The sequence below is a fragment of the Oncorhynchus mykiss genome, chromosome 17 (genome assembly GCF_057628025.1).
Source record: "Oncorhynchus mykiss isolate SJ-2025 chromosome 17, ASM5762802v1, whole genome shotgun sequence".
Classification (NCBI taxonomy): domain Eukaryota; kingdom Metazoa; phylum Chordata; class Actinopteri; order Salmoniformes; family Salmonidae; genus Oncorhynchus; species Oncorhynchus mykiss.
This window is the reverse complement of record NC_143038.1, coordinates 48,563,660-48,574,751: the sequence shown is the minus strand read 5'-3', so window position 1 is coordinate 48,574,751 and position 11,092 is coordinate 48,563,660. Positions and strand designations below refer to the sequence as shown.

At 45.2% G+C, this 11,092-nt stretch overlaps 1 protein-coding gene across 4 annotated transcripts in view; it reads left to right on the top strand.

The window, feature by feature from the left end:
• The first annotated feature begins 1,848 nt into the window (after positions 1-1,848).
• LOC110494392 (transcription factor SOX-13) overlaps positions 1,849-11,092 on the top strand; it is a 50,508-nt gene continuing 41,264 nt past the window's right edge. Inside the window, exon 1 of one of the 4 annotated variants that reach the window (XM_036950446.2) lies at positions 1,849-2,274. The gene's annotated coding sequence lies outside the window, so the exon portion shown is untranslated. Of the gene's footprint in view, positions 2,275-9,818; positions 10,147-11,092 lie in introns of those variants that run through there. The other 3 variants (XM_090204301.1, XM_090204302.1, XM_090204300.1) reach the window with 3 other exon arrangements.

Here is an 11,092-nt window from a genome sequence, read left to right as displayed (position 1 = left end):
AAACTACACACATACCAGATTAAACTAATCAAAATATACCAGATTAAACTACACACATACCAGATTAAACTAATCAAAATATACCAGATTAAACTACACACATACCAGATTAAACTACACACATACCAGATTAAACTAATCAAAATATACCAGATTAAACTACACACATACCAGATTAAACTACACACATACCAGATTAAACTAATCAAAATATACCAGATTAAACTACACACATACCAGATTAAACTACACACATACCAGATTAAACTAATCAAAATATACCAGATTAAACTACACACATACCAGATTAAACTACACACATACCAGATTAAACTACACACATACCAGATTAAACTACACACATACCAGATTAAACTAATCAAAATCGATGATAAATTGATTATTTGAATCAGATGTTCTAGTGCTGGGTTGGAATAAAAGTGTGCCCACCCCTGGAGTAGGGTTTTCACATTCTCTCTCTCTCTCTCTCGATATGAAAGTGGCTTAACAACCTTGGCTCAGCTCAACTCATTTCGGTTGGTTTAAGCAGGCAAGGTAGAGAAAGATGCATGGCCTGAAAGGCAGAGGGGAGAATAAGGGTGCCAGATCCTGAGCCTGGCAAACAGTCTCACTGCAGCTCACTGACACCAGAGTGACTCACAAATAAACAGAGAGAGTAGAGTGCACAGAGAGGAGGGGGAAACAAAAAAAAACAAATAAAAAATAAAGGAGATGGGGAGAGATTGAAAGAGAGAGAGGGAGAGAAGAAAAGGAAAGAGAGCGAGGGAGAGAGAAAAGACGAAGGGGAGCGAAAAGGAGAAGTGGAGAAAGGGTTCTGTAATCCCGCAATAGTGGTGTTGGGCCGTCACCATGGTGACAGGCACAAAGGCCTGTGGTTGGCCATTGATGGCTAATTGTATTCTTCACAGCTCTTTTGTTAATTGTTGTCTGCCCAGCTCCTACTTCCTGCTGGGCCACAGCACAAAGGCAGGAACAGGGGGGATTAGAAATGGCACATCAGCTCCCAGCTAGCTAGCTATAGTCTCTCTCCCTCTCTCCGAGCCCTCGCCTCTCTCACTCCCTGTCAGTCCTTGCCTCTCTCTCTCTCATCTATCCAAGCCCTTTTCTTTCTTTCTTTCTTTCTTTCTTTCTTTCTTTCTTTCTTTCTTTCTTTCTTTCTTTCTTTCTTTCTTTCTTTCTTTCTTTCTTTCTTTCTTTCTTTCTTTCTCTCTCTCTCTCTCTCTCTCTCTCTCTCTCTCTCTCTCTCTCTCTCTCTCTCTCTCTCTCTCTCTCTCTCTCTCAGTCCTTGACTCTCTCTCACTCTCCCTGCCAGAGCCCTCGCTTCTCGCTCTCTCTCTTTCTCTGACTGACTGATGGACTGACTGGGTGAATGACTGTCTAGTTTTGGCATAGGGCCTCACTGTATTTCTCTGTGCTTCTCTGGTCCACCACTGTATGGCTCCCATCCATGTAACAGATGAAGAACTATGTGGTACAACTATTACAAATAGGCTTCTGTTTCTAGCTACAGACAGTACTCTGAAGTCTTACTCTAAGGTGACACTAAGGTGATAGTAGGCACACTTCCACTTCCACCCAGTGTAGACCAACATCACACAGAAGGTCATGGGGATCAAACACTTTTCTCAATGTTTGGAATACTTTACTCCAATAAGGGATGTTGTGTCCCATGTATGTTCAGATTATACACACCTGTTGCTGAGCAGTTTTAGGTTAGGTACTTTTCAGCCCTAATGTATGCTCTCCTTTGCTGTGTTTGTGTGTGTGTGTGTGTCTGTGTGTTGTTTTGGAGGGTAGGGGAAGGGATACCTTATTGACAGTTTGATTATTGTGTCAAATGAGAATCGAGTGCAGAAAATACCTTTCTTTCCAGTCTAAAGATCATATTGATTGGATACCCGGGCCCTTTCTCATTATCCTCTATCTTCCAAGCCCGCTGCCGCGACAGTTAAATGAGTCCTTTGCCTTTAAGGGGGAGGTGAATGGCAGGGAGCGTGAATGTTGGACACAAAACACCAGAAAGTAATCGGGAGAAAGCGGGGTGAGGTTGTGTGAGCGTTGGGGAGAACTACCGCGACGCTGATAGCAACTATAGGCGCTCATGTAACTCTGTCCTCGTCTTCTCTGTAGACCGAAGAGAACTCGACACAACGCACCCTCTTGTGCTTTGCATGCGGTGAGCGATCAAGCGCGAGGGCTCGGAAAAACAGCGGTGGAGACGGAAGTTTGGAAATCCCGGGCGCCTCAGGAGTGGTGAGTGAACAGCGCGGCACTGGAAAGCTCCAGACGCACATAGTATTTTTACATTTCACTTGATCCAGGATTGGTGTGATGACTCCCGACACACTGTACTACTTGTTATCGACAACACATACAGTATTATCTATTGTCTATACAATGACATAAAGCATAACTTTGGGTGCCTCGGGATGTTTCCCCCCAAATAGAATGCGCCCATCCTGGATCGCGACTGTTTCGAATCCCAAAGGACAATTTGCAACTTTCATATGTGCACCATATTCACAGCTAATATCATAAGTATCAATTACTCAGATCAGGCCATCTCGCCTATTCTTCAGTTTGATTCTGTGTGAGTGTCAGTTAGTGTTTTTATAGGCAGAACAGTGACGATGAACGCAATAAGCAAGAGGAGAAGATGCCAGTTCTGTTGGCAAATGCAAATTAAACTGTTTCATCTACTTTCCAGAGAATAGCTGCTAGTGTTAAAACGCAGATGTTTTAAATATATGTGTTCTCTCATGGGTCATGGCATAATTATTATATAAAGACTTTGCTGGGGAGGTGTTGGGTGTTTGCATTGGCAGACAAGGCATCTGGCACAATGGCCAAATGCCAGATTGCTAGTCCATTTTGGGCTCATTGAGGAAAAAAAGTGGGCCGGTGTGTGGGCATCAAAGAAAGAAATTGGCTGGTGTGTTTGAAATGCCAGGGCCGATTTCTGGTCTCAGTCCGCCCCTGGGTGTTTGGATGTGTAGATCTTTGTAGTTTTGGTAGAGTTGGAGGATTGGTTGGAATAGGTAAGGAAAGAGAACATGCTTCATAATTCAGTAAAGTTTTACCTTTTGTAGAGTCTATGTGCAATCTGCTCTTCTAGATCATATGGACATAGCTCTGGGTGGAGGTGACAGAACATGCCCATTGAGCCAGATGAGGCATCTTTAGTGGTGTCCAGTCTTGATGGCTGGAATGAGTCGATTGACAGCACTAGACAGCAGAGACGTCTTCATGGACAATGTGTGTGCATTGTGTTTTATAAGCAAAGTATGTCACTGTAGTGTGCAGGGTCTGGGTAGGCATACCCTACTGTGTGTTTGGTTATGTGTGTTGAGCATGCTTGGTCTGGGTAGTGTGTGTGTGTGTGTGTAATGGGACTGTGTGTGTGTGTAATGGGACTGTGTGTGTAATGGGACTGTGTGTGTGTGTGTAATGGGACTGTGTGTGTGTGTGTAATGGGACTGTGTTTAGGTGTGTGTGTGTGTGTGTGTGATGAGACTGTGTTTAGGTGTGTGTGTGTGATGAGACTGTTTAGGTCTATGTGTGTGATGGGACTGTATTTAGGTCTGTGTGTGTGTTTAGGTCTGTGTGTGTGTGTGTGATGGGACTGTGTTTAGGTGTGTGTGTGTGATGGGACTGTGTTTAGGTGTGTGTGTGTGATGGGACTGTGTTTAGGTGTGTGTGTGTGATGGGACTGTGTTTAGGTGTGTGTGTGTGTGATGGGACTGTGTTTAGGTGTGTGTGTGTGTGATGGGACTGTGTTTAGGTGTGTGTGTGTGTGTGATGGAACTGTGTTTAGGTGTGTGTGTGTGTGATGGGACTGTGTTTAGGTCTGTGTGTGTGTGATTGGACTGTGTTTAGGTGTGTGATGGGACTGTGTTTAGGTGTGTGATGGGACTGTGTTTAGGTGTGTGTGTATGATGGGACTGTGTTTAGGTCTGTGTGTGTGTGATGGGACTGTGTGTGTGTGTGATGGGACTGTGTGTGTGTGTGATGGGACTGTGTGTGTGTGTGATGGGACTGTGTGATGGGACTGTGTGTGTGTGATGGGACTGTGTTTAGGTGTGTGTGTGTGTGTGTGTTTAGGTGTGTGTGTGTGTGATGGGACTGTGTTTAGGTGTGTGTGTGTGATGGGACTGTGTTTAGGTCTGTGTGTGTGATGGGATTGTGTTTAGGTGTGTGATGGGACTGTGTTTAGGTGTGTGATGGGACTGTGTTTAGGTCTGTGTGTGTGTGTGATGGGACTGTGTTTAGGTGTGTGTGTTTAGGTGTGTGTGTGTGATGGGACTGTGTGTGTGTGTGATGGGACTGTGTGTGTGTGTGATGGGACTGTGTGTGTGTGTGATGGGACTGTGTGTGTGTGTGATGGGACTGTGTGTGTGTGTGATGGGACTGTGTTTAGGTGTGTGTGTGTGTGTGTGTGATGGGACTGTGTTTAGGTATGTGTGTGTGTGTGATGGGACTGTGTTTAGGTGTGTGTGTGTGATGGGACTGTGTTTAGGTGTGTGTGATGGGACTGTGTTTAGGTCTGTGTGTGTGTGTGTGTGTGTGTGTGATGGGACTGTGTTTAGGTGTGTGTGTGTGTGTGTGTGATGGGACTGTGTTTAGGTGTGTGTGTGTGTGTGATGGGACTGTGTTTAGGTGTGTGTGTGTGTGATGGGACTGTGTTTAGGTCTGTGGGTGTGTGATGGGACTGTGTTTAGGTGTGTGATGGGACTGTGTTTAGGTGTGTGTGTATATGATGGGACTGTGTTTAGGTCTGTGTGTGTGTGATGGGACTGTGTGTGTGTGATGGGACTGTGTGTGATGGGACTGTGTGTGATGGGACTGTGTGTGTGTGATGGGACTGTGTGATGGGACTGTGTGTGTGTGATGGGACTGTGTTTAGGTGTGTGTGTGTGTGTGTTTAGGTAGGTGTGTGTGATGGGACTGTGTTTAGGTCTGTGTGTGTGATGGGATTGTGTTTAGGTGTGTGATGGGACTGTGTTTAGGTGTATGATGGGACTGTGTTTAGGTCTGTGTGTGTGATGGGACTGTGTTTAGGTCTGTGTGTGTGATGGGACTGTGTTTAGGTGTGTGTGTGTGTGTGTGTGTGTGTGTGTGTGTGATGGGACTGTGTGTGTGTGTGTGATGGGACTGTGTGTGTGTGTGATGGGACTGTGTGTGTGTGTGATGGGACTGTGTTTAGGTGTGTGTGTGATGGGACTGTGTTTAGGTGTGTGTGTGTGATGGGACTGTGTTTAGGTGTGTGTGTGTGATGGGACTGTGTTTAGGTGTGTGTGATGGGACTGTGTTTAGGTGTGTGTGTGTGTGTGTGTGTGTGTGTGTGTGATGGGACTGTGTGTGTGTGTGTGTGTGTGATGGGACTGTGTTTAGGTGTGTGACTGTGTTGAGGTCTGTGTGATGTGACTGTTTAGGTGTGTGTGTGATGTGACTGTGTTTAGGTGTGTGTGATGGGACTGTGTGCGTGTGTGTGTGTGATGGGACTGTGTTGAGGTCTGTGTGATGTGACTGTTTAGGTGTGTGTGTGATGTGACTGTGTTTAGGTGTGTGTGATGGGACTGTGTGCGTGTGTGTGTGATGGGACTGTGTTGAGGTCTGTGTGTGTGTGTGATGGGACTGTGAAGCCTGAAGTTACATAATTTAAGATGATTTAAGGCTTTAATTTCCAGCCTATGGCCTCCGTGTGTATCTGAGAGAGCCAGAGAGAGTGTGTGTGTGTGTGTGTGTGTTCGCCTTTACAGTGACTGGCTGCACACAAAGCTGTCCGTCAGTGGGGAGTCCCTGACCTTTCTGTCCATATCTATTCCTCACTCGCTTTTCTTCTTCTCTTTTCTTTGCCGTCCTCATTCCCACTCTGTTTTCTCTCATTCTCTGTGTGTGTGTGACTGTGTTTAGGTGTGTGTGATGTGACTGTGTTTAGGTCTCTGTTTTGTCTCTTTCTCTCTGACACACACAGCAAGAGAGAGACACACTCTTGCCCAATGGTTGTGTTGAGTTCCAGTTGTCTTTAGCCTACAGAGCAGAGAGGGTCTGTGTTAAAGCAGGCAGAGAAGGGAAAAGGGACTGACAGTCTGTCAGCAGCAGAGAGCTGACTCCATGTTCACGCTGTACTGTCTCAGCTGTCACTGTCTCCACTGTCAAACATTTCAGCGGGCGCACCTACCTCTGTAGAAACACACACAGTTCCACCTACCTCTGTAGAAACACACACAGTTCCACCTACCTCTGTAGAAACACACACAGTTCCACCTACCTCTGTAGAAACACACACAGTTCCACCTACCTCTGTAGAAACACACACAGTTCCACCTACCTCTGTAGAAACACACACAGTTCCACCTACATCTGTAGAAACACACACAGTTCCACCTACCTCTGTAGAAACACACACACACAGTTCCACCTACCTCTGTAGAAACACACACACACAGTTCCACCTACATCTGTAGAAACACACACACACACAGTTCCACCTACATCTGTAGAAACACACACACACACAGTTCCACCTACATCTGTAGAAACACACACAGTTCCACCTACCTCTGTAGAAACACACACAGTTCCACCTACCTCTGTAGAAACACACACAGTTCCACCTACCTCTGTAGAAACACACACAGTTCCACCTACCTCTGTAGAAACACACACAGTTCCACCTACCTCTGTAGAAACACACACAGTTCCACCTACCTCTGTAGAAACACACACAGTTCCACCTACCTCTGTAGAAACACACACACACAGTTCCACCCACCTCTGTAGAAACACACACACACAGTTCCACCCACCTCTGTAGAAACACACACACACAGTTCCACCCACCTCTGTAGAAACACACACACACAGTTCCACCTACCTCTGTAGAAACACACACACACAGTTCCACCTACCTCTGTAGAAACACACACACACAGTTCCACCTACCTCTGTAGAAACACACACACACAGTTCCACCTACCTCTGTAGAAACACACACACACAGTTCCACCTACCTCTGTAGAAACACACACACACAGTTCCACCTACCTCTGTAGAAACACACACACACAGTTCCACCTACCTCTGTAGAAACACACACACACAGTTCCACCTACCTCTGTAGAAACACACACACACAGTTCCACCTACCTCTGTAGAAACACACACACACAGTTCCACCTACCTCTGTAGAAACACACACACACAGTTCCACCTACCTCTGTAGAAACACACACACACAGTTCCACCTACCTCTGTAGAAACACACACACACAGTTCCACCTACCTCTGTAGAAACACACACACACAGTTCCACCTACCTCTGTAGAAACACACACACACAGTTCCACCTACCTCTGTAGAAACACACACACACAGTTCCACCTACCTCTGTAGAAACACACACACACAGTTCCACCTACCTCTGTAGAAACACACACACACAGTTCCACCTACCTCTGTAGAAACACACACACACAGTTCCACCTACCTCTGTAGAAACACACACACACAGTTCCACCTACCTCTGTAGAAACACACACACACAGTTCCACCTACCTCTGTAGAAACACACACACACAGTTCCACCTACCTCTGTAGAAACACACACACACAGTTCCACCTACCTCTGTAGAAACACACACACACAGTTCCACCTACCTCTGTAGAAACACACACACACAGTTCCACCTACCTCTGTAGAAACACACACACACAGTTCCACCTACCTCTGTAGAAACACACACACACAGTTCCACCTACCTCTGTAGAAACACACACACACAGTTCCACCTACCTCTGTAGAAACACACACACACAGTTCCACCTACCTCTGTAGAAACACACACACACAGTTCCACCTACCTCTGTAGAAACACACACACACAGTTCCACCTACCTCTGTAGAAACACACACACACAGTTCCACCTACCTCTGTAGAAACACACACACACAGTTCCACCTACCTCTGTAGAAACACACACACACAGTTCCACCTACCTCTGTAGAAACACACACACACACACAGTTCCACCTACCTCTGTAGAAACACACACACACACACAGTTCCACCTACCTCTGTAGAAACACACACACACACACAGTTCCACCTACCTCTGTAGAAACACACACACACACACAGTTCCACCTACCTCTGTAGAAACACACACACACACACAGTTCCACCTACCTCTTTAGAAACACACACACACACACAGTTCCACCTACCTCTGTAGAAACACACACACACACACACACACACACACACACACACACAGTTCCACCTACCTCTGCAGAACCACACACACAGTTCCGGTGTGGAAGTGAACCAGTAACTGACGGGCTGTGTGCTGCTCTAACAAGGAGAGGGTTGACCTCTAGCACCCCCCCTTCTCTCTCTGAGGATGCGCTTCCAGGTGAAAGGGTTCACACAGGATGAGAGGTGACCTGGATGCACTTTCTCTCTCCATGTCCGTCTTTGAGTCACCTATCCAGTTTGACCTATCGGTCCAGTTCTATTGGAAGAGTCTTTACACCTTCTTGCTAAATAAGTAATTGTCAATGATTACCTGCCGAATAGAGACATGATGAATGACCTATTGTTGAAGTGTATCCAGCTGCTCTATAGGCTGTCTCGCTAGCTCTCTGAGTGTTGGTCTGTTGAGTGACACGGTGCATATATGTTTCTGCTTTACTTCATTTCTATTGGCAAAGTTCAAGAACTCAGGGCAGTGTTTTGTGTGTGTGTGTAATGGGACTGTGTGTGTGTGTGTGTGTGTGTGTAATGGGACTGTGTGTGTGTGTGTGTAATGGGACTGTGTGTGTGTAATGGGACTGTGGCCCATCTCCTCTACACCAAGCAGGTCCATAAGGGCAGCAGAGCAGACAAAGATTGTCCTCTTTCTTCTTCTGTGGCAGTCTGCATTGTTCTCCCTGTCCTATTGAACCAGGGGTCCACAGAGACACACCACTGTGGAGACAGAAGTGTGTGTGCTCCCCCTGTGTGTTGTGTTGTGTGTTCAGATCAAATAAAAAGTGATAGATTGGTTGCTGTGATCCATAGAATGTATTATGCAAATGTCCTTGGATCATCAAGTCATTAAACAATACGATGGATTTGTCATTAAAAACTGAATACACATGGAACACACACTTATTCAGTCCTTGACAAGTTAAGTGGATGTTTTAAATCACCTCTGACACCTTTTTTTGTTGTTGACATTTGTGTGTCAGTGATGTTGTGGGAAGGGTGTCACAGGGCAGAGTGATAAGGCTTGTGTCTATAATGAGGGGAGTGAAAGGCCTGTGGTGAAATTGAAGTGCATGTTGTCTCCTGTTGGATCTGAGACTCAAACCCCATGATTGATGAGCCAGGCAGATTTCAGTATGTGTGAAAGAGGACGAGAATGATAGAATATTGACAAAGAGGGCAGTAATCATTGACTACATTTTACTAAGTGTGTTCGTTCAGTGCAAACTAGGTTGAAGAGGCATTGCAATGGAAGAAAATGGTTTTACACACCATTGCTCTGTGTGTGTGTGTGTGTGTGTGTGAGAGAGTTCACATGGTTTTGGGCTCTCTCCTTCTTGAGGCATGATATGATTTAGAGAGATCTTGAGGTAATATTTTATAATATGCTTTGATTTCATTAGCTACCTGATCTTTGTACCTAACTCTGAAATGCACCACTTCAGGGCTAGATATCTTAACACAGTGGTTCCTCTGAAAAATAAAATTTGCTCGATAAAAGGGTTGTGTCATGATGCTGGCTTTCAATGGCCTCATCACAGGAAACCCAGTTTAGTGTGGTGTTTCACACTGATTGGTCGATGCAGACTTCATACTCTGGAGGAGAGTTAGAAGATCATTGACTTTTGATGAATCTCCGACCCCTCCCTCTAACACCTCATCTCATGCGTACACACAGTCTCCACCTGTTGTCTCGTGGTGAGTGGTACCTTATTGGGGAAAACATAGATGAGGATGTCTCAGACTTGGCATTGCTTATAGAGCTCTCAGAGACAGTCAGTAAACTCGGTTAAAATAGCTCAGTCAGTAGAGTCCAACAATAGAGAACACATCTTACCTGCTGCCCTGCATATCAGCCTCTCTTAGACATTTTAAGGTAAGACTCCTTTCCACCAACTGGTTCCACTTCAGTCATTAATATACAGTATTATGAAGCAAAATGACTGAAAATAAGTTTAATCCATGAGTGTTTTCAACTTGCGATGTTCTAAAGTTCCAACTAAGACAGTAACATCTTGTTTGTGGCGCACTGAACTTCGTTTGTTTGTTGGGGTAAAGTTGCACTTTGCCTGTGACTGTATTTTTCTGTTTTCCAGTCATCTCATTTGCATGGTGTCTTTTCGTTAGATTTTTGTGCCAGTTATTAATACAGCATAATGTCACAACGGTCTGTAACAGGCATTGTCATCTAGATTCAGCCGCAGGCCAATTTCTTTCTTAAGGGGATGGTTAGGGGCCCGGAACATAATAATAATTTGTGGACTGCAAATTGACAGCAAGAAGCCCAAACAGACACGGTATAATATTTGACTACAACAATCATTTCAAACTCCGTTTACATTTGTATATGATCACATGTATCTCTCTCTTATGCGTGGGAATACTTGGGAACAGATTCCCAAAATTTTAAATCACTTTGAGCAAAAAATTTCTCAGAACTTGGCCTGCGGGTGAATACATTTGTTACCCCCCCCCCCCCCCAAGTTTTGTCAGCAATTCTATATATTTTTCTTCTAAATGTTCCCCCAGATGGCGAACCCTTGTCTTTTAACATCATACAGTCTATGATGTCTTTTCTACAGGTGTCTGAATGTGGTGTTGTTGAAGGATGCTTCATGGTAGACACATCTCTTCCTGTATCTCCTAACTCTGGTCATTTCTGGGAATGATGTCAACCACACCTGCTGTTGTATTGTGCATCTTTACCTTGGTGTGAACCGTGGGTGTAGATTCAGGGGTCTGTAGTGCTGTTAGAAGCCGGTGACGTGTTCTACTATAGGGAGATATTCACTAACGGTAATAAATCAGTCTGAACAAGAAAG